The following is a 22,837-nucleotide window of genomic DNA, read 5'->3' on the forward strand; positions in this document are numbered from 1 at the left end:
TTAAAGGGTCTTGTGGGCACTACAGGGGACTGAGCGTGAGCTGGGCTGCCACCATGGTAAAATGAGCTGTTTTTGTCTCCTTTGTTTTGTTCAGACGATCTCATGTTAAAAAAAGGGCTTGATGGAGTACACAGGATTACTATAACAACCCCACGCCTAACACAGGAATTTAGTGGGAATCTATATATATAAAACTCAACGTGTGTGTGCATGTATGTATGTATGTTCCACCATCACGTCCAAACGGCTAAAGATATTTACATGAAACTTGGCACACAGGTTACTTTTATGTCAGCCACAAATATAGGATTGGTGGTTTAACCCTTACCCACCCCCATTTGCCTTGGTCAGGGTTTTTCTTTAAAGTCCCATTCAACTCTATGGGAAATACATGTTACTTCATAACAGCTGTAGATATTTCGATAACACTTGGTCACATGTTATCTATACGTCCACTTAAAGTATAGGATCGTTAATTTATCCCTTAACTAACCCCATTGGTGAGGGTCTGGCTTTTTGTTTAAAGTCCCATGCAAAGCAATGGGAAAAGTATGTTCCCACATAACTTCTGTGTTCCTGTCTGCTGTCCCATGTTTTTTTACAACAGTACTATGAATACCTTGGCTGGTGGTGATAAATGTTACAACAACATGGCGTCTTGGTTAACAACATCTGACCTTACATTAATTACATATGACCTTACATAACTGTCCCCAAGGGACCCGGGCTGGCTCAACGCGATTGCCACTGCGCTGACAAGCCATTCACCTCTGCAGCTAGGGGTTCGGATCCCGCTCTCGGCTACATGTGAATTGAGTTTGGTGGTCTCAGCCCGGCCCCCGGTGGGTGTGCTATGCGAGGTAAGCCTGCGCTTAGTATGCCCACCTCCCTCCCACAAAAACCACCACACTTACACACGCACTCGCAATTGGGTTAACATGCACGCACTCTGACCACGCGGTCTCTAAAAAGAGAGGCGAAGGACTAACGGGGCTGGTTGAGCGGGCAAATCCTCTCACTCCCTTATAGGGAGTCCCTCTGCCCCGTTGGGCTTCGAAGCGGAGCAGGTAGGACGGTCTGTGTGGGAGGACCCCCACACACCCGCCATTGCCACCCGGGGCATGGAGAAAGGTGGCAGATTACCTCTGGGGGAGGCCTGCCTACTCCCAACTCCTGCAGTCCGGCTCCTCTCTCGAGTACACGCACAAAATACACTTTAGGGGAAAAAAAACATAACTGTGACCAATAACTTACCAGGATGATATTTATTCCGGATACGCCTGACCCGGTTCATCTGGCGCCTCTTTAGGTCGGACCACTTTTTGAGGATCGTCATGCGAGTGGGTGCTTCGCCGTTTTGGGCGCGTAGTTCCTCAATTAGGGAGCTTACAACTGCCTGTTTTTCTTGCTGCCTCCGCAGCTCATCGTATCCTGTTTCCAGGAACTTCTGCAAGATGAAGAACAAAGTATATTGTAATACTTTTGTTGACAGCCTTATGGATATATGACGTAAATGTATGGTATTCAACAATTGGAAGCATTCTCGCCTTATTAATCAATGACAGGGGTAACATGACAGATTTTATATCATGCCATTTCGGTCGCCACCTTTTTTGCATAAATATAGCAGCCATTATGATTTGCATAATTATGTATATATGATTAACAACACAGGATACACGTATAGGGGAGATATGCGTTGCTATTCATCTGACCGCTATAATTTTTTTGGGACACTGATAATGGGCCTGTACAATAGATTATTTTCTTTCATCCCTATCTTTATATAGGAACAAGAATATGTTTGTTTCTTTTGACTTTTTGATTAATTAATTTAGAATAAATAATGGAGTTGATGTTATTTAACAACTACAACTACCAGCATGCTCTGATACACCATGTAGCTCATCCGTCACCAGCTGTACAACAATTATACTTTAACTCCCCAGCATGCCTGGACAGTTAATGGCTGTCCGGTAATAACGGGGAGGCATGGGGTTCACAGTAGTTTCCCGCTGAGGGTTTGAGCTGCAGCGCCAAATTTGCTTCAGCTAGAAGCACACTGTAAGCCACAGCCCATGTGAATGTACCCTGTAAATTCACATTGGGGGAGAGGGGGGGGGGGGGTAATTGCAGCCAGTTGCATGCAGGGAGTTGTAGTTTTGCAACAGCTGGAGGCAGAATTATTTCACATTGGTCACTTTCCTCACTCTCCCATCTTCCTTTTCCCCACTTTCTTTTATTATTTTTCCCCGTGTTCTGTTTTGTTTGTCACTCTTTTTGTTTTGGTGCTTGCACTTTATGTGTGGCGAGTAGGGTGCTGGTCCTCGGGCCGGTCTCTGAAAGTCTTGGGAGTTGGTAGACTCGGCCTTCTGGTTAGGTTCACCGGCTCTCATGGGGTCTCCCTTAGGGGGAGCCTCAACGAGGAGGGTTCTGTTTCGGCAGTCCCTCCGAGGATGTTGGGTCCTTGTGGCTTCGGCTGCTTGGACCGAGATGGGTCCATATGGCTTCGGCTGTATGGACCACAGTAACTCGTTTCCCTGTCAGGAGCCTAACGCCCCGGGGGGTCAGAGACGGGACCTTTTCGGAGGACCACTGACGTATGCAACCGTCGCAGTTTTTTGTGATGTCACTCTTTAGGTGTGTGCAAATTTTTCCCTGCACCGGGTGGAGTTTTTGGGTTGTGTTTTGCACGCCACAGGCTTTTCAACAGAAAAAAAACAGCTGGAGGCAGAATGGTTGCAAAACACTACAGATTTGTTACCTAACTCAGGGTTTCAAGACCAGTCCACCTCCAGCTGTTGCAAAACTACTACTCCCATCAGCCACGGTCTGTCAGTGCATGCTAAGAATTTTACTTTTGCTGCATCTAGGGTGCCACAGTTTAGAGACCCGTGCATAAAGGCCTGAAAAATGTGGGCCTGCAGAACTTACAATACTAGAAGTGCCAGCATTCCCAGGCATGCTGGAAGTTGTAGTTCTGCAACATCTAAAGGGCAATATGTATTCGAACGTCCTTGGGCCTTGAGGACCCTGAAGTCAGGACGTTCGCATACGTCCTATGTCCAAAAAAATGTTAAATTCATTATGCTAAATAACAAGGAAAAGTGCCTAAATACACATTTACCAACCAGGGTGTCTGCAGCTGTCCAGGCATGCTGGGACTTGTAGTTTTGTAAAAGCAGGAGACACATTGTTTGTGAAATACTAATATCTGATCATATATACTAACTTTTAAACTAGACTAAAATGCAGTTGAAGATAATGAAATAACAGTGGTCAAAATACTTACACAAATCATCATCTTTTCCTCAGAGAGTGTGAAATTACTTCCAACCATCTTGCTCTTCGATTGCGATGCGATCATAAAGTTGGAAACTGGCAAGGGTCCAGGAAATGGTCGCGTGTTGGGCGCGTGTTGTTCGCGCGATTGCGCATGCTTGATCGGAAAATCGCAATATTTTTTGGCTAAAATATCACAAATATTCTATTTCAGAGTGCTCCTACAGCAGTTTTCGAAATATCTGCAAACAATTTCGCATTCGCATTTAGTGAAATTGCGCTAAAATATCTCGAATATTCGATTTCAGAATGAGCCAATCAGAGCGCTCCTACAGCATTTGGCGAAATTCCGCAATAATCATCGCAATCGCAATATTGCGAAATTTCGATAAAATATAACGAATATTCTAAGCCAATCAGAGTGCTCCTACAGCATTTGTCGAAATTGCGCAATAAATATCGCATTCGCATTTTGCGAAATTTCGATAAAATATCACGAATATTCTGAGCCAATCAGAGCGCTCCTCCAGCATTTCTCGAAATTGCGCAATAAATATCGCATTCGCATTTTGCGAAATTTCGACAAAATATCACGAATATTCTGAGCCAATCAGAGCGCTCCTCCAGCATTTCTCGAAATTGCGCAATAAATATCGCATTCGCATTTTGCGAAATTTCGACTAAATATCAAGAATATTCTGAGCCAATCAGAGTGCTCCTACCGCAGTTATTAAAAATTCGCAATTATTTTCGCATTCGCAATAGCGAAAAATCGCAATCATTTAATTTCGATAAAATATCACGAATATTCGAATTTAGCGAATATATCTCGAATATTCGAATATATATTCGAGATATATCGCGAAATCGAATATGGCATATTCTGCTCAACACTATAAATGACAGTTACTCAGCTATGCAAATCTGTACCCAAATGATTTTTATATCAAGTTTTTGAGACAGAGCTTTTTGTTGTTGGTATTTAATCACCACTGGGATTTTATTTTTTCTCTGTAAATGTAAATATAAACAAACATTTTAAGAAATAATTTTTTTTTCTTAAGCCCTGTACACACGATCGGTCTATCCGATGAAAACGGTCTGATGGACCGTTTTCACCAGTTAACCCAGGGGTCGTCAACCCCCGGTCCGCGACCGCGGGTGCGAGCAGGCGGCATAAGAGAGCCCCACATGCGACCAGCGGCACTTTGCCATTCGAACCGCGATGTAGGAGACTTTTCTTCCTCCTGACGTCGCTCTGTAATCCTCACAGAGCCGACAGCAGGAGGCAGAACAATTCTGGGTGGAGGGCGGAGCTGCCCGAGGTTATCAAACAGGCGATTGGCTGCTAGGACTGTCCTTCATCCTAGCAGCCAGTCACCTGTTTGTTACCTTGGCCCTCCATCCAGAACTGTCCCGCCTCCCTCCCTGCAACTCCTCTCCTGTCCCTATCCAGACATGCTGTGCCTCCCTCCGATCTGTCTCTGGATTGTGGGGGGGGGGGGGACTGAGGACTGGAGTGTGGGGGGAGCTGAGGACTGTAATGTGGGGGGACCGAGACTGTAATGTGGGGGTGAGCTGAGGACTATAATGTGGGGGTGAGCTGAGGACTGGCATGTGGGGGCCTGAAGAAGTTAAATTGGGGTGACCAAGAACTGTCATGTGAGGGGGGCTGAGGATATTAAAGTGGAGGTTGGGAATGTAATGTGGGGGGTAGGCTGAGGACTGTAATGTGTGGGGGGGATTGAGGACTGTAATGTGTGGGGGGGATTGAGGACTGTAATGTGGGGTTATGATATAAATAAGGGCAGAGGACAGTACTGTTAATGGGGGAGCCCAGAGTATGACAACACAGTGACAGGGTGAGTGTGAGCAGGGCCTAGTGGGGGCACTAGCTTCATCTGTGGAGGGGGGCACTAGCTTCATCTGTGGAGGGGGGCACTAGCTTCATCTGTGGAGGGGAGCACTAGATTCATCTGTGGAGGGGAGCACTAGCTTCATCTGTGGAGGGGGGCACTAGCTTCATCTGTTGGGGCCTTACCACATCTGGTGGCAGGCAGCGTGGCAAGTGACATTCCGCATCTGGTGGCAGGCAGCGTGGCAAGTGACATTCCGCATCTGGTGGCAGGCAGCGTGGCAAGTGACATTCCGCATCTGGTGGCAGGCAGCGTGGCAAGTGACACGCTCAAATCTCCCACTGATTCTGCATTATGGTGGGTTTAACTTTTTTATTTATTACTACAATGTAATAATAGAAATAATGCACTGACAAATTGCCCGCGAAAAATCGCTTACCCCCCGCATGCCATCCCCAACCTACCCCCAACTCGAGCCTTGGCAAAATTTTCTTCCACGCAGCCGGTCCCCGGTGCCAAAAAGGTTGGGGACCACTGGGTTAACCGATGAAGCTGACTGATGGTGTGTAGGCATGACTGACTATCGGTTAAAAAAACGATCGTGTCAGAACGGGGTGACGTAAAACACAACGACGTGCTGAAAAAAACGTTCAATGCTTCCAAGCATGCGTCGACTTGATTCTGAGCATGCGTGGATTTTTAACCGATGGACGTACCTACAAACAATCGTTTTTTTTTTTTCTATCGGTTAGGTATCCATCGGTTAAATTTAAAACAAGATTGCTTTTTTTTAACCTATGGATAAATAACCGATGGGGCCCACACACGATCGGTTTGGTCCGATGAAAATGGTCCATCATTAGTGTTTGTGTTAAAATTTTGCAAATAAAAAATCTTTCTTCATAAACTTAGATCACAATGTATACTGTTCCTTTTTTTTGGCAATCCAAATCCGTGTATATTATTTAGGCCTCATAGACCCGATCGGAATTTCCGATGGAAAAAGTCCGACAGAATTTTTCCATCGGAAATTCCGACCGTGTGTATGCCCCATCGGAGAAATTCCATCGGAAATTCCAATGAAATCCATCAGAGATTACATATAGAACATGTTCTCTTTTCCTCCGATGGAATTCCGTCCGGAATTCCGATGTGAGTTTGGTCGGGCTAAAGATTGTGTGTACAGTCTATGTGAATGGTATAGAGTCTACAAACTATGGTGTGTATATATATTATATTATATTATATTATATTATATTATAGCTCCCTGCTGATGGTGGCTTGCCTGTGGATTTTGTGAACATAAGTGGAATTTTGAACTAATGTGGAGAGTTAAAAAAATAGGAGTGTGCTTTTAACTACTTCTGCTTACAAGTGTTGATTTTTTTTTCCTCCTTTATTTGATACCTTTGCTATCGGTTTTTAAAATACTTTCTGTTCCCTCCTTTCTCTGACAGTTCTTAAACAGCTTTTTTTTCTTTCAGCTAATTTTAGGGGAGTGGTTAATTGTTCACAGGTGAGTATATAAGTGTCTGTACAAGTTAAGACAGGAGTCTTCTAAACTGCGAGTAACATCTTAAAAAAATGTTTTGCCTGAAATGACTGTTTACAGGGTATAGAGACATAATAGTTAACTGATGCCTTTTAAAAACGATTAAAAATAGATAAAAATCAATCATATAATGTACCTGTAGTTTCTAGTTTCGTTTTTGCATGTTGTTTCCTGCCTCTCTGCCTTACAGAGCCATAGAGCAGTGATGGTTTGGAAAACGAAACTAGAAACTAGACACACAGTAATCACACCTCCTTGAAGTTAGTGACCACAGAGAGAAAGCTCCCAGCACTGTGGTCATCAGGAAACAGACAACCAGGAATAGTGGCGATCAGAGAAGAATTACAGCAACTTGAGAGCAAAAATGAACAATGAGGACATGAAAACAGCACTGCATTAAGGTAAAGGAAGCTATTAAGATAAAAAAAATTCCTTTACAAACCCTTTAAAGAACTAGGCTGCAAGATGAAGGGAAGGACCTCCAAGGTGATATTCTCTGAAATATTGCCTGTGCCATGCGCAACACAGGAAAGGCAGGGGGAGATTAAAGAGCTGAATGCATGGCTAAAGACCTAGTGTAGGAAGGAGGGATTTTGTTTTTTAGAGCACTGGGCTGACTTTTCATTGGGGTGCAACCTATATGCTAAAGACGGTTTGCACTTTAATGGAAGGGGGTCTGCTGTGCTGGGGGAGAGGTTTATGGGAATGCTGGAGGAGTATTTAAACAAGGCTTGAGGGGGAGGGTGAACTAGAATTACATCGGGCACACAGGTCAGTTAGGGGTCAGACATTAATGGAGAGTGGAATGGGGATAGATGGGGGAAGGGTTATGGCAGGTGACAAAGTTCCCATGTTGCAAACAGCCATTGGAAACTATAGTGCCATTTGTACTACTAAAAATTATATGAAAAACACCAGAGAAAAATGTAATAATACATTTAAGTGTTCACCAATGACAAAAGTCTGCCAAGCAAAATAGGTGAGTTGGGAGCTCTGGTGCATGAGGAGAGCTATGATGTAATCGGTATTGCTGAAACTTGGCTTCAATCCTCACATGACTGGGCTGTTATTATTCCTGGCTTTGCTCTCTTTCAGAAAGACAGGTTAAAAAGGAAAGGTGGTGGGGTCTGTCTCTATGTGAGAAGTGACCTCAAAGCAAGCGAGAAAGAGGACCTGCTTGATGGAGAGTGTGATGAGGCTGAAGCATTATGGGTGGAACTGCATACAGATGTGCGTAGTTCAAAGTTAATCATTGGAGTTTGTTATAGACCACCCAATGTTAACGAGGAGGTGGAGACTCAGCTCCTTGCACAGATGGAAATGGCTGCAAGGGCTGGGACGGTGATAATAATGGGAGATTTTAACTACCGGTACCCAGAAATTAACTGGAGTAATGGCACTGCTAGGACAGTTAAAGGGCAAAAATTTAAAAACCTATTACAGGACAATTTCATGGTCCATTTTATTGAAGCCCCAACTAGGAATGATGCTCTGTTGGACCTGGTAATCTTAAACCATGCAGAGCTTGTTACTAAAGTTCAGATAAAGGAACACCTGGGTAGCAGTGACCATAACATGATTTCATTTGATGTTAGCTGTAAGCAAGAAATACATACAGGAAAGATATATACACTTATAGCCGGATTCACAAAGACTTACGCCGACGTATCCAATGAAACGTCGCGTAAGTCCATGGATGCGCCGTCGTATCTATGCGTTCGATTCTGCAAAGGAGATACGCCTGAATTTCGGCTCCATCTGACCGACGTAAGTCTCCTACGCCGTCGTATCTTGGGCACATATTAACGCTGGCCGCAAAGGGCGCTTCCATTGGTTTACGTGTCGAATATGCAAATGACCAAGATACGCAGATTCACGAACATACTTGCGCCCGTCGCATGAGTATACGCCGTTTACGTAAGGCGTACGTTCGGCGTAAAGATAAACCACCAAATAGCAGGACTAAGTCATGTTAGGGTATGGACGTCAGAACTGCCGTCGGATTTTACGTTGTTTACGTAAGTCGTACGTGAATGGGGCTGGGCGTAGGTTACGTTCACGTCGTACGCATTGAGCCGTCGTATCTTAGGGAGTATATGCGACGTGATTCTGAGCATGCACCGTTCGTACGGCCATTCATTTACATGGGGTCACGATTCATTTTAATACAACACGCCCACTACCTGCCTACTTTGAATTAGGCGGGCTTACGCCGGCCCATTTGCGCTACGCCGCCATAACTTAGGGAGCAAGTGCTTTGTGAATACTGCTCTTGCCGCTCTATGTTACATCGGCGTAGCGCATATTATATGCGCTACGCCCGCTTAAATATACGCCGCTGTACGTGAATCTGGCCCTATATTTCAAGAGAGCAAATTTTACAAAGATGAGGGCTGCTCTCCAGGACTTAGACTGGGAGGGAATATTGGCACCGATAAACACAGAGCAGAAATGGGAATTCTTCAAAAAGACTGCTTGTGAATTCACTGCAAAGTATATTGCCCATGGGCAATAAGTTTAAAAGGCTAAAAATAAAACCTATGTGGCTCACGGTCAAAGTTAAAAAAGCTATAAACAATATGAAAAGAGCTTTTAAAAAATATAAAAATGAAGGAACACTAGTGTTTTTTAGAGTTGAAAATATATTTATTGGTATTTTAAAAAATAAAACAAATAACATGAAGTGTTACAATCGAAGAATAGTCATAAATGTGCAGGGGTAAAGAGTCAGCCCAATGGCTATCGCCCACAGCAGGACTCCTACCAACGGGTAACATAATAAACACAATAATGACTTCAACATAAGACTATAACTAGATGCAACCACATGGGCCCCATCGGAATAGGTATAATTGCAACCAGGATTTCTAGTAGGAGAACAAACAAACAAACAAACAAACAAACAAAAGAAAAGGACAAACAGGACAAAAAACGAAATAAAATTGGGGAATCAAGGATCTAGGGTATTAGAGTGTAGGAAACGAAAGGGGTAGAGAGACGAGAGAAGAGGAGGGAGAGGGAGGAAGAAGAAGCAAAGGAAAGGGAGGATAGAAGAAGGCAGGAGGTAGAATGACGGGGTGTGACAAAGAACAAAAAAAACACATAAAACATATAAAGGCGTGGATTGATCGTGGACTTCGTCCGCACCACCCATGTCAGCAAACAGAGATGGTAAAAAGTAATCAGGGAGAAGTGGTGGGGAGGAAGACCAGCACAACCAAGCAAATAAAAAAAAATTTGTAGCAATAACAAAAAAGGCCACTAGGTGGCTCCAAAAGACTACAAATAGAGAAAAAAAAATAAAAATAAAACTTACAGCATGGCATACAGCCATAGACCATACAGCGTCCATAGTGACACTGTAAGGAAAAAAAAAACCCTCTAAGGGGGGGGTTACGGTGGGAACCCGCCGGGTAAGGCAGACCCCCCGACCCCAGCTCCACGGAAAAACAATCATGGAACAAAGCCAACACATAACATACATGACCTTAAGAAGAAAAAAAAACAACATTGGCGTAAAGGAAAAAGAGTTAGTCAAAAACATGTGGCAGGGAACAAAAACAATCTAGTAGACACATATTACAATCAGGTGTAGATACAATGAGAGAAACACAGCGGTGATTAAGCTACAGAGTATGGCCAAGTCGCCTGGGGCTATAGGAGTGAAAATACTCGCGTACAGTCTGCGGGCAATTCTCGGCTTGGAATCTGAGCAACCTAGAAAGAAAACCAATGGGTTAACAGGAATAACAGTATTAGAACAGTCCAGGGCTCAGGAGGGATAAACCTTATAAAAGGGACAGCATCTGGGGGGAACACCAGGCCTAGCTCTCGAGGTAGGTGGGGAAGCCTAAAAACAAAAACAAAAAACAAAATATAAAGTAACTTGTAGGGGCTCCCACCCCGTGACGATCTAGGGGAGTATCCCTGTAAAGGCAAGACCAATAAGGCGACTGATCCAACCAGGGCACATTCAGTCCCCAGAGTCCCGATGGGGCACAGGTTTGGAATTGCGTTTGCGACCCTGCGTCTGCCATGGTGGGGCAAAGGGCAAGCCTGGAGTAGTAGGCGTGAATGGCCAATCTGGGATAGACACCTGTGGAAGTCCTAGAGTGCCGAGGAAAGTTGGCAGGTCTCCAAGTGACACTAGTGTTTTTTAAATGTTACAAAGAATATAACGGGATATGTAAAAAGAAAATCAAGGATGCAAAAATTCAAAACGAAAGACGGATTGCAAAAGATAGTAGGACAAAACCCCCCAAAATCTTCAAATGTATTAATAGTAAAAAGGTCAGGTCTGAGCATATAGGCCCCTTACAAAATAATCTAGAGTCAGTGACTGGGGACAAAGAGAAGCCTAATTTATTAAATGCTTTCTTCAGCTCTGTGTATACAGTGAAGCATGGGGGAGCTCATGTCCATAATGGGGTTTGTAGTGACAGCCCCAAATCCTCAATGGCTCAAAAGTGATATGGTCCAGGTAGACAGAATAAAGGTGGATAAAGCACCTGGACCAGATGGCATATACCCACGGATCCTAAAATAATTGAGCTCTGTAATTTTGAAGCCATTGTATCTAATTTTTAGGGACTCATTAATGAAAGGAATAGTACCACTGGATTGGCGCAGGGCCAATGTGGTGCCCATATTTAAAAAGGGCAAAAAGTCTTTACCAAGTAACTATAGACCTGTTAGTTTAACTTATATAGTTTGTCCCTCTGTCCTCCCAATGCTTCTCCTCTCCCCCCACTTATCTGCAATGTCCCTCCTGTCCCCCCACTTATCTGCAATGTCCCTCCTGTCCCCCACTTATCCACAATGTCCCTTCTGTCCCCCCACTTATCCGCAATGTTCCTCCTGTCCCTTCAATTATCCCCAATGTTCCTCCTGTCCCTCCAATTATCCCCAATGTTCCTCCTGTCCCTCCAATGTCCCTACTGGCCCCCTAATGTTCCTTCTGTCCCCCCACTTATCCCACATGTTCCTTCTGTCCCCCAATGTTCCTCCTGCCACCCCACTTATCCGCAATGTCCCTCTGTCCCCCCAATGTCCCTCCTGTCCCCCCACTTATCCGCAATGTCCCTCCTGTCCCCCCACTTATCCGCAATGTCCCTCCTGTCCCCCCAATTATCCCCAATTTTCCTCTTGTCCCTCCAATTTCCCTACTGGCCCCCTAATGTTCCTCCTGTCCCCCCACTTATCCCAAATATACCTCGTGTCCCCCCAATGTTCCTCCTGGCCCCCCACTTATCCCCAATGTTCCTCCTGTCCCCCCAATATTCCTCCTGGCCCCCCACTTATCTTCAATGTTCCTCCTGTCCTCCCAATTTTCCTCCTGTCCCCCCAACATTCCACCTGACCTCCCACTTATCCCCAGTGCCCCTCCCATCTTCCCAATGTTCCTCCTGTTCCCCCACTTATCCCCAGTGTCCCTTCCAATGTTCCTCCTGTACCTCCAATGTTCCTCCTATCCTCCCACTTATCCTCAATGTCCCTCCTGTCCCCCCCACTTATCCCCAGTGTCCCTCCCAATGTTCCTCCTGCTTCCCCCATTATACCCATTATCCCACTTATCCTAAATGTCCAGCCACTCCCCCCACTTATCCCAAATGTTCCCCTCCTCCCTACTGTCCCTCCTGTCCCACCACTTATGCCAAATGTTTCTCTAATCCTCCCATGTATCCCTAATATCCCCCACTTATCCCAAGGTGTCCCCCTCTTCTCCCACTTATCCCAAACATCCCCCCACTTAGCACCAATGTTCCAACTCTTCCCCAAGTTAGAAATTAGCACATTGCCAACCCCCCCCATTTAACACCAATGCCCAATGCAGTCTCTGATCGTCTCCTGTACTATGTCTGCAGTCTCTGACCATCTACTGTACTATGTCTGCAGTCTCTGATCATTTCCTGTAGTGTTTCTGCAGTCTCTGACCATCTCCTGTGCTATGTCTGCAGTCTCTGACCATCTCCTGTGCTATGTCTGCAGTCTCTGATCATCTCCTGTACTATGTCTGCAGTCTCTGACCATCTCCTGTACTATGTCTGCAGTCTCTGACCATCTCCTGTACTATATCTGCAGTCTCTGACCATCTCCTGTAGTGTTTCTGCAGTCTCTGACCATCTCCTGTGCTATGTCTGCAGTCTCTGACCACCTCCTGTATTATATCTGCACTCTCTGACCGTCTCTTGTATCATGTCTGCAGTCTCTGACCTTCTCCTGTACCATGTCTGGGGACTCTTTCTAACAGACTCTCCAACAGAATCCCCCTCTGTGTGCATCAGAGAGCCTCCATCCAGGTTTCATTAGTGTGCACTCTTCCAGTATTTTCTTGTTAAAAGATCATGGGAGGATCCCAGGGTAACGAAGACGTCTTAGGGGAGCATCTCTGTGTTTGAGTCGTTGCCATAGAAACATGTGTAGAGGCGAGGAGTTTGTAAGATGACCACGCCCATGTGGGGGCGCCAGAAATATTTCTGCACCCAGGCGTCTGTGACCCTAGGACCGGCCCTGATACGGCTTATATGTGAAAACTGCCACTTACGTTAGAGGTCACACCACAGTGTAGAAAATCCCTTGCTATTACATTCTGCTACTTGAGTATGGCGATACCACATGTGTTATACCCTGTACACACGATCAGTTCATCCGATGAGAACGGTCTGATGGACCGTTTTCATCGGTTCACTGATGAAGCTGACTGATGGTCAGTCGTGCCTACACACCATCGGTTAAAAAAAACGATTGTGTCAGAACGCAGTGACGTAAAACACAACGATGTTCTGAAAAAATGAAGTTCAATGCTTCCAAGCATGCGTCAACTTGATTCTGAGCATGCGTGTATTTTTAACCGATGGACGTGCCTACAAACGATCGTTTTTTTTCTATCGGTTAGGTATCCATCGGTTAAATTTAAAACAAGATTGCTTTTTTTTAACCTATGGATAAATAACCGATGGGGCCCACACACGATCGGTTTGGTCCGATGAAAACGGTCAATCTGACCGTTCTCATCGGTTTGACCGATCGTGTGTACGCGGCATACGACTTTTCCACAGATAGAGAGGCCACAGATAGAGAGGCCCGAAATCTAAAGGCTTTCTAGGGACATACATTATGCATTGAATTTCCTCACTACCCATCATATTTTTGGAGACCCTGGAGCACCAGGATAGTGGAAACCCCCGCAAAACAACCACATTTAAAAATTACCACATTAGAAAAAAAAATTGCCACACATTTTTGAAAAACGTGGAAAGAAAAGTAGTGTTTTTTTTTTTTTACAAAAAGTTGTCAATTAAGAAGATATTTATAACACGCAGCATATGCATGCTTATAATTACACCTCTAAACACATTCTGCTTCTCCTCCTGAGTATGGCGATACCACAGGTATGAAACGTCAACATGTGTGATTCATTTCATTATGAATCGAAAGTCGGATGACATTTTGGTTATTCAGAGAAATCTCTGAAAAAATGGATGTATAGTATCTCACAAAAGTGAGTACACCCCTCACATTTTTGTAAATATTTTTTAATTTGACAACACTGAAGAAATTACACTTTGCTGCAAGTAGTGAGTGTCCAGCTTATATAACAGTGTAAATTTTCTGTCCCCTCAAAATAACTCAACATACAGCCATTAATGTCTAAACTGCTGGCAACAAACGTGAGTACACCCCCAAAGTGAAAATGTCCTAATTGGGCCCAATTAGCCATATTCCCTTCATGGTGTCATGTGACTCGTTAGTGTTACAAGATCTCAAGTGTGAATGGGGAGCAGGTGTGTTAAATTTGGTGTTATCGCTCTCCCTCTCTCATACTGGTCACTGGAAGTTCAACATGGCACCTCATGGCAAAGAACTCTCTGAGGATCTGAAAAAAATAATTCTTGCTCTACATAAAGATGGCCTGGGCTATAAGTAGATTGCCAATACCCTGAAACGGAGATGCAGCACGGCGGCTAAGCCCATACAGCGGTTTGACACTCAAGTTCCACTCTGGCAAGGCCTCGCCATGGTCGGTTAAAGAAGTTGAGTGCACATGCTCAGCATCATATCCAGAGGTTGTCTTTGGGAAATAGATGTATGAGTGCTGCCAGCATTGCTGCAGAGGTTGAAGTGGTGGGGGGTCAGCCTGTCAGTGCTCAGACCATATGCCGCACAATGCATCCATTTGGTGTGCATGAATGTTGTCCCAGAAGGTAGCCTCTTCTAAAGATGATGCACAAAAAGGACGGGCGAGGAGGTCACACCACCTTGTCCTTATGAACCACAAAGAATGGCTCTTTACAAGAGAAAGCTGTTAACTCAAACTCTTCTTGCGGAGGTGACTGCAACCAAAAATACTAATTTCTTTGTCACAAGGACCAATGGAGCCTCACCCATTGGCTCAAAGGGAGGCTCCTGGAGGATCGATAGGACTAGATTTAATCGACAGATTTATCTGTGTTACCCCTTGTATGCAAGCCTGAACTAAGAAATGTAAGGTAAGCGGCCTTTGAAAAAGAACTGACAAGGCTAAGACATGACCCTTGATAGTGCTCAAGGCTAGATTCATCTCTACTCCTAACTGTAGGAAAGTGAGAATTCTCCCTATGTCATACTTGCGAGGATGCCAACCCTTGTTTTCGCATCAGGACACATAGGCCTTCCAGACCCTATAATAAATAGCCCTGGAAGCCGGCTTCCTAGCATTAATCAGGGTAGTTACTACCCTACGTGCAGGAAGGGGTATCGTCCCAAGTATTTTTATCTCCTTTTTGTGTCTGAGCCATTGTGGTTTGGTCACATACTTGATATTTAGGAATCCCAGATGACCAGAGGTAATTTATGCAATTTAGGTGTTGATTGTGTAGAATACAGTTTTTTTTCTGACTAAGGCCTATTAGCATGATTCAGTTCATGTTACTGCGCATGTCCATCTAGCGAGCTGCGGCTCAGAACGAGGCTTGGTTAGATAATTCCTGTATAAAGGGAGGTGACGCAGAGTGCCGCCCGTGCCCCTGGACGACATAATCTCTTACGAAACATAGGGAAGAGCGAGGCGCTGACGTCACCTCATGTGTTACAGTTTGTTTCCCCAGAAGGACGGGTATGTCTGATCGTGCTCCGGCTGGCACATCAGACTTCAGGCATTTATTGACACTACCATTGTAAGTGTAATACTTTGTTTTTATAAATACATTTAAAAGGTTTTACACTATTGGAGCATTTATGTTTTATATGCATCACGTGTATCCACCCATCGGTCTGAATAACTATGAGGCGATCTGAAGAGTTGTGAGTGTGCTTGCTGCATATTGGAATCAAGCTGTGCTTATATTACATGCTTTCCTTGATCCTCTGAAACGGGGGATAATGCTCATCTGGTAAGAAGTGATTTCTTCTAATTTGGTGGTGGATTCAGCACGATTGTTTTCATTAGCGTTTGGAGACGCCATCGCACTCACAGATTTATATTGATGGACTTTATTAATTTTTGAACACTGGTGGACTTGATTTATATGCTTTTATTATTCATATGATTTACACATTTGTTGCGCACTAGTGGACTACATATTGATTCAGAATTTATTTAACAAATCACAATTAAGATTTCATAGGTTCTTTACTATGTTAATGTTATACAGGAGAATTGCAGCTTCCGACAAAGTTTTGAAAACAATTTTGTATTTTATTTTATACTTATAACTTTTTTCATAGCGCCGTTTTTCCCCCTTTTTTCTAGTTACTACTATGCCTGAAAGCCCTTGATCTTTTAGGACGAGGGTTTCGAAAGCCAAACCATCAAATTTAGCATGTGTAAGGCAGGGTGGAATACTGGCCCTTGTGAAAGCAGATGCGGACGGAATGGAAGAGTCCAAGGATCCCCTACTGCCATCCTCACGATCTCCGCATACCAGGATCTCCTGGGCCATGCTGGAGCAACTAGGATTACCAGCTTTTGTTCCCCCTTGATTCTGCGTAGAAGACGCCGAGTCAATTGTACTGGACAAAATGCATAAATCGGTGAGAACTGATCCCAAGGAGTTACTATAGCATCTGTCCTGCACGTGAGCGGATCTCTTGCTCTTTACACAAAGCTGTCCAATTTTCTGTTGAACCTGGATGCCAACAGATCTACGTCTGGAGTATCCCACTTCTGACCAGAATATGGAATATGGCCAGAAAGACGTCGAGGTGCAGAGACCTTTCCCCTGGAAGCAATTGTTGACCGCTTAAGAAATCTGCCTGCCAATTGTCCACTCCTGGGATAAACACCGCAGACAGGCAAGGCACATGTTGTTCTGTCTAAGCCAAAATGTGGCTTACCCCTGTCTGGGCTTTTGGTGCCACCTTGGTGATTGAAATAGGGCACAGCCGTGGCGTTGTCGGGCTGAATCCTGACAGGATAGTCCTGTAATCTGCTTGTCCAGGCCTTTAGGGCTAGACGTGCAGCCCGAATTTCTAGAATGTTGATGGGCAAGGTCTTCTCGGATTTTCACCACTTCCCCTGGATGGTATTTCCCTCCAGGTCTGCTCCCCAGCCCAAGAGGCTGGCATCGGTCATTACTATTCTCCAAGTAACTGGTATGAAGGTTTTCCCCTTCTGAAATTTCTCGGCCAGCAACCACCAATTGAGACTCTGGCGCACGCTTGGAGTCAAGTACATTGGACAATCCAAATCCTGTCTTTTCCTGCTCCAAGCAGACATGATACTGTTTTGTAACTGCCTTGAATGGAATTGAGCATAGGGAACTGCCTCGAATGAGGCTACCATCTTCCACAACAACCTCATGCAAAGGCGGATGGAGGTACTCCCTTTTGTCCTGAGCACATGAAGCAGTTCCCTTATAGCGCAGACTTTGGCCTGGGGTAAGAACACTTTATTATGAGTTGTCTAAGAAGAAAAATGTTACTGCGCTGATCTAATTATCCAGAGGTATTTGATCTCTGGGAATATGGACATAAGTGAAATATCAGGGCCACAATGTACCCAATCTTAAGTGTGAATAACCTGAATACAAACAAAAAAAAAATATAAGAAATATATGAGACATACAAATGTGACACAGTGATTTCAAACTTAAATCATATATCTAGATCAGTGTGTCAGCATACAATCCATATGCCACAGTGCTTCTATGAGAAAAATGGCTGTTGCTGCTACTGACCAACCAAATAGTGAAAACAATACGAAAGATATTACAAAAAAATATATTATATATATATATATGTGTGTGTAAAAACCCAATATGCGGTACGCCAACTGCACCGTGAGTTGTCCAATAACCAATATTGGAACAAAATAAAATAAATATCAATAAAAGTGAAATAATTATCAAACAACCATACAAATGTGCAATGTGCTGGCTGCACTTAAAAATAGTCCAAATGACAGGCAATCTTGCTCTTATACAATAGGTTCCAGCAAACACAAGGTTCAATGTTGGTAATGCTGTATACAGGAAAGTGCCGCTATCTCTTCCACCCGACAAAGATGTGCCACCATCACCAATGGTTAAAATCAACACTCACCAGACCCCAGATATTATTAGGCTCCAAAGTGGTGTCTTTTCTTTGTCCGTCAGTGGGTGTTGCCTCCTTTTCCCTTTTACAAGGTGTCATCAATTCCTCAAAAACAAGGGGCTCATCATGGTGTAGTATATTAAAATATGTATTTATTTAAAAAAGGTAAAAAAATATAACACTTACAATATAAAGTGCCTCTGACCGGCACTGAGTGTCTTTGGCAGTGTCAACCGTTAAAAGCCGCTGACCAGCATTTAAGTGGCGTCCTAAGAGGTGTGCTTGCCCCGCTGTGCTCCGCATGTATTGCTACAAGGGGTCCGTGCGCGCTGGTGTGCTGCACCCTCAATGTGTGTGTCCAAACAGCCTCTACGCGTTTCGCTAGTTGCGTCGTCAGGAGAGCTGTGGACACTACTGTTTAGGCTGTATTTATACCCCTGTGGATTCCCTGAAATGCTGCAAGGTAGTCACAGGAAACAGGAAGTCTTCCGGCCACCATCTTAGCTGGTGGTGCAGGAAGTTCCTGTTCCACCATTTTGGTTCCTGGATACCTGGCTTTTTGCCAGTCCTGGCCATTCACAGGAAACAGGAAGTCTTCCGGCCGCCATCTTAGCTGATGGTGCCGGAAGTTCCTGTTCCACCATTTTGGTTACTGGATACCTGGCTATTTGCCAGTCCTGGCTGTTGTTACTGGGTGTCAGCAATAAAAATATAAATATAAATATGCCCAGCAGCCAGGGTGGCTGTATGTGTGGGGCGCTATGTGCGCTGCTACCTCCGTTCGTTTGTGCACCTCCCCCCACCCCCGTGTGTGGGCGCTTGTCGCCCTGTGTGTTATTCCCTGTATTATCGCCGCAACCGGAAGTGCTTGTGCGGCCACCTTGCCTCCGTTACCGGAAGTGTCCGTTCCGCCATTTTGGTTACTGGCATCCTGTGTTAGTCTATGCCTATTTTAGGTAATGGCTAATTCCCCACACAGGATGTAATATTGGTTATTTTAGCTACTGGCAATAGTCCCTGTGTAGCAGTCACCGTCTCTGGTTGACGCTGCCAGGGACACTTTACAAAAAACAACATTTTATCACCTATATTACTGTAAGTGGTCAAAAACTATGTTTACTAAAAGTTTTATTTACTAAAAATTAATCAAACACCATGAGGCCATAAAAAGCAGGAAACAAATACAGTTTTCATTTTTCTGCTGCTATATTTTAACTTTTCTATATAAACCCTTCTCAGTGTATATCATTACTGATATTTTAACCCTATATAATTAATACGCATACTCGTTGGTTTCTGATACTTGATGGTAGGTGATCCATCATCAAGTGATCTAGTGCTGTTTCTTAGATGCTGTTTCTTAAAGGGGAACTGCTCTAATTGCATACATACTAGAAATATTGGTGTTATCAACTTATTAATGGAATGCTTAGGGGGAATGAAATGCGGAATACTTAAAACATCAAAAATCTTCCAAAAAACAATTTATATCTAATTCCACATTCATTCCCCTAGGCTTTAATGTGTCCAATCTAAAAATCCACTCAGTTTCGTTCCTCGATACTTCCCTTCTTAAATTTATGTTCCTCCAATTCTGTTCAATTTTATCTATGGCATAAAACTTCATTTTACTGGGGTCTCTGTTATGTTTATTTCTGAAGTGTAATGACACACTATGATGTATATACCCTTTTTTGATATTTCTGATGTGTTCTCCCATTCGCACCGAGAGTTTCCTTGTGGTTCTGCCCACGTATTGCAGCCCACACTCGCACTCTATTACGTACGTTACGTGTGTGCTGCTGCACGTGATCAGTTTACCCACTTTAAATTGTTCATTATTGGCGTGAGATTGAAACTGGTCAACCTTTCTTGATCCTTTTGTGGTGCGACAAGGTTTGCATCTTCCGCACCTATAAAAACCCTTCTGGTCAAGGAAGGATATCATCTTTTTGGGTGGGTCCGGTACATTTTTAACCAAGGAATCTCGTATTCTCTTTGCTCTTCTGTACACAAATTTTGGTCTAGCTGGTAAAATTGTACTGAGTTGTGGGTCTCCCAAAATAATGGGCCAGTGTTTTCTAATGATGTCTTCAAACACTCTGTAGTCTGCATTGAAACCCGTTATGAAGGTGACATCATTCTCTTTAGGGGGTGCAATTACTCTCTTTTTTAGCATATCATCCCGGTTCAGAGATCCAACCTCCAATCTAGTTTGCTCCAACCTTCCTCTATCATAACCTTTATTAGCAAACCTATCAATTAAGATGTTTGTCTGTGTCTGATAGTCGGCCATAGAGTTACAATTTCGTTTTATTCTGATGAACTGGCCTTTGGGTATAGCCCGCTTCCACTGCGGATGGTGGCAGCTTCCGAATGGTACGGTCGGTTTCTTTAAAGTGTGTTTTCGTGTGCAGTTCACCTTCGACCTTGAATATTTCCAGGTCTAAGAACTGGGTCACATCGGGTTGTACGTTTACCGTGAATTTAATTTCATAGTGGTTGGCGTTGATATGCTCTATGAAATTACTTAATTGCTCGCGATTCCCTTTCCAAACGATTAGGATATCGTCGATGAATCTTTTGTATATTTGTATGTGTGGCCAGCATTTTCCGAATATTTCCTCGTTTTCCCACTTATTCAGGAAAATGTTGGCGACACTTGGGGCGTACTTATTCCCCATGCCAACCCCCTTTATTTGGCTATAGTACTTATGGTTGTGCCAGAAGAAATTGTTCTTCATGGCCATCCGCAGACCTTCAAGTATAAACCTTCTTTGTTTTAATTTGAGTTCCGAGTGTTTTTTTAGAGCCCATGCCACTGCTGCCAGTGCATCTGCTTGTTTTATATTCGTATATAGAGACTCCACATCTATGGTTATTAATAGTGTGGAGTTATCTACAGGTACCTGTTTCAGTGCGTTTATGACGTCTTTGCTATCTTTAATAAATGATTCACCTTTCGCTGCCAATGGCTGTAGGAATACATCTAAGTACTCTCCCAGTCTTGAATGAACGGAGTTTATGCCGCTTATTATTGGGCGGCCGGGAGGTTTCGATTTATTTTTATGTACTTTTGGTACCTGATAGATCACTGGTATTCTGGGGGCCTTAGGTAGTATGTATCTTCCCTCTTTTTTGTTCAAAATGTGATCCGCGATCCCTTTGTTTAGAAAATCTCTCAGTTTATTTTTTAGTTCTTTATTGGGGTTCTTTTTTAATAGTTGATAAGTGGTGATGTCATCAACTAACCTGTTTAGTTCACTCGCATAATCTTGTTTGGTCAGGATGACCAGCCCCCCCCCCCTTATCTGCCGGCCTCACCACTATGTTTTTACGTTTTTCTAGTTTTCTTATCCCTTGCCATATTCTATCTTGTTTGATGTTTTTCTTTGGTTTGATATTTTTTATTTCCTTTTCCACCATCTTTTTAAATACTTCTATATGGTGGTTGGAACTGATTTTGGGATTAAAAGTGGATTTGTTTTTTAGTTGACTATGTGCGTATTCAGGGGTACTTGCCTTATGGGCATTCTCCCCTTTCCCCTCGAAGAATTTTTTTAGGTTTAATTTTCTTATAAATTTTTGCAAATCTATAAAAGTTTCAAAACTGTTAAAGGCCCTGCTTGGCGCAAACTTAATGCCCTTGTCTAATACCAGTAGTTCCTCCTGGGAGAATTCAATGTTAGTTAGGTTGAAGATCCCTTCACCTAACCCACCCTTTTTCTTTTTGCTTCCCCCTCTGCACCCTCTCCTTCTTGGGGGTTGTGATTCCACCCCCCTCTGCCAGTCTGAAAAACCGGCATAGGTGGTCTGAAAGACTCCCCCCAGTCCCTCCATTCCCCCTGCCATTGGGGTGGCCCATAGTTTTGGCCATAGTATCCTCTCCCTCTACCCCTTTGGCCTCCCCTCCAGGGCCTGGAGTATTGGCCATAATAAGGGGGGTGGGAGTGTTGTTGGGGTGGTGGTGGTGGAGGTGGTCCCCCTTGTTGGTTTTTATTTGGGGTGGATTTGTGTGCATTATTTTTAACAGCCGGGATGGCTGCTTTCTTTTTCACACTAGTAGTTTCAATTTTCCCCTGGGAGGTGCTTGCACCCTGCGTATCGTTCGTTTCCATTTCGTCATTAAGGGATGTGTTATTCGAATTGGGTATTGTATCATTCTCTTGCCAGCTATAAATTTTCCCTGCTGCATAATCTTTCTTATCTCGTTGGTATTTTTTAACCTTTTTGTTTTTGATTTCATTATCTAATTTAGTCAGGAAATCTTGCAATTTTTTAGCTCTGGTGCTGTAATCATCAGTGCTACTATGTGGGGTCATGTTCTCTTTAAGGCCGTTAATGGTTGTTTCAATTTTCTTTAGCTTTATCTTTCTTCTATCAATAATAATGTCCAATAATTTGTTTTCACATCCATTAAAAAAGTTATACCAAACTTGTGTTAGGCCCTCCTCTGTTAGCCCATCATTGGGTCCTAAATCCCACCTTAACCTACGCGGTGTTATGTGGGCTTGTTTGTATTTTTCCAAGGTTGTAATGTCCCACCATACCCTTATTTGTTTGTCCATTAAGTTTTTTAACTGTTTGAACCTTTGTTCCAGATTGACTGTGGTGATGTCATCTGTATTTTCAAATG

The sequence above is a fragment of the Rana temporaria genome, chromosome 12 (assembly GCF_905171775.1).
Source record: "Rana temporaria chromosome 12, aRanTem1.1, whole genome shotgun sequence".
Classification (NCBI taxonomy): domain Eukaryota; kingdom Metazoa; phylum Chordata; class Amphibia; order Anura; family Ranidae; genus Rana; species Rana temporaria.